Source organism: Micropterus dolomieu, unplaced genomic scaffold (genome assembly GCF_021292245.1).
Source record: "Micropterus dolomieu isolate WLL.071019.BEF.003 ecotype Adirondacks unplaced genomic scaffold, ASM2129224v1 contig_11880, whole genome shotgun sequence".
Taxonomy (NCBI): Eukaryota; Metazoa; Chordata; class Actinopteri; order Centrarchiformes; family Centrarchidae; genus Micropterus; species Micropterus dolomieu.
Window position 1 is genome coordinate 1 of NW_025740866.1, and position 1,502 is coordinate 1,502.

Here is a 1,502-nt window from a genome sequence, read left to right on the forward strand (position 1 = left end):
TGAGCTCAGCAATTACGTCCTCAATTGCTCTTAAGGATGTGGAGCGTGGGTCGTCACATGCGTGTCCATCCCTGTGTTGCGCACCTGGGGCCACCGACTCCCGTCTGGCAGCACGTGCATACGAAGACCCCACTTCTGGGCAATGCCCAAATAAATGTCCTTCCAGCCCACATAAACTACATTTTTTTGGCTGATCACAATTTCTCATGGTGTGTCCCAAACTATCACAGTTTCTGCACCGCACCTGTCTGCAAGACCTTGCCAGGTGTCCATATGAAGCACATTGCCTGCAGTACAGCGGCTGACCCCCATAGACTAGGAAACCTCTATGGGAGCCAATGGTGAAGGTAGCGGGGGGATGGCAAAAACCATCATAACCATTCGGGTCTTCCTTCAGCATGACCCAGAATTGCCGTTTTCCGGTCCATATCCCCAGCACATCCTTAACGTCTCCCATACTTGTTAACACAGTCACGTACCTGGCAAGAAAATACCTGGTTGCTTCCTCTGACACCCAAGGGTTGTAAATGTGCACAGTCACAATGCGCTCACCAGTACGACAGAGGCTGAGCGCCCTGAAGTTTTTCAGCAATCCGTCCGCCAATCGAAGTGCTAATCCTTTCACCTCCTCCATCTTGGTAACGGTGTAAAACGTGACGTCGTAATACTTGTCTGTGGCGTTTTTCTGCAGACACAGAAGGTCGTCAATCTTGAGGCACAGAGCTCCAAACAGAATGGCTTGTCCAAAAATCTTTCTCTCCATTAACTCGTCAGTACTGTTCCACACAAACCTGAGCGTATTTTTCAGCACAGCATGCACCTGCTGTGAGTTGGCTGACGATGTCATTGTAGACTGTCAACAGATCCTCCTCTTACTCAATCTTAGCCAAAAGGCCGAGAAGCGATAACCCCAACTGGTTGCTTCCAGCGCCCACCTCCCGGAGCAGTTCTCCCCCTGCCGTGGCGCAGTGGTTTCAACTGCGCATAACAACGGCTGCGTCTCAGCACCTCCGCCCGAGCGCTCCTCGTCGCACCGCTCAACCTCGGCGAGGGCGGCATTTTATTTCCTTTTCACAAACGCACGAGGCTCGGCCACACGGCAGAGCCTGCCAAAAATAGTTTTAACTCATTGGCGTCCCTCTCCACGGAAGTCTTTAGTAAAAGGCGAAAGACTTGTACGTTATGAAGAGAAACCCGAGTAAGTACAGGCCCCTCCTCCAGAGCCGCCGACGAGCCTAGTCGTCCCGGTCACTACCCTCACGGTAAGCCTCACTCTGCCTCTCGAGTCCCAAGTACCAGGCCACACCCGTTCCCCTACCCCTCCCCAGGTCATGGCAGGCTCTATCCAATCGGGCTGCGGAGAGACGAAGGCCTGGCTTTTGGACAGAGGCTACCGAACGACTCGGGCTCTTGTAGCCTCTCGATGACGAGTGAGAGAAAGGGAGGGGAAATGGGGCCGATCGCTTCTCGGCCTTTTGGCCTAGACTGCAATCGCCTCCTCT

General features: G+C 53.5%; 1 non-coding gene across 1 annotated transcript; it reads right to left on the bottom strand.

Annotated features, from left to right (window-relative positions):
- Positions 1-1,089: 1,089 nt before the first annotated feature.
- Positions 1,090-1,202, bottom strand: LOC123965928. Its single transcript, XR_006823813.1, has one exon. It is a non-coding gene; the product is annotated as a U5 spliceosomal RNA (small nuclear RNA).
- Between the last annotated feature and the right edge of the window lie 300 nt (positions 1,203-1,502).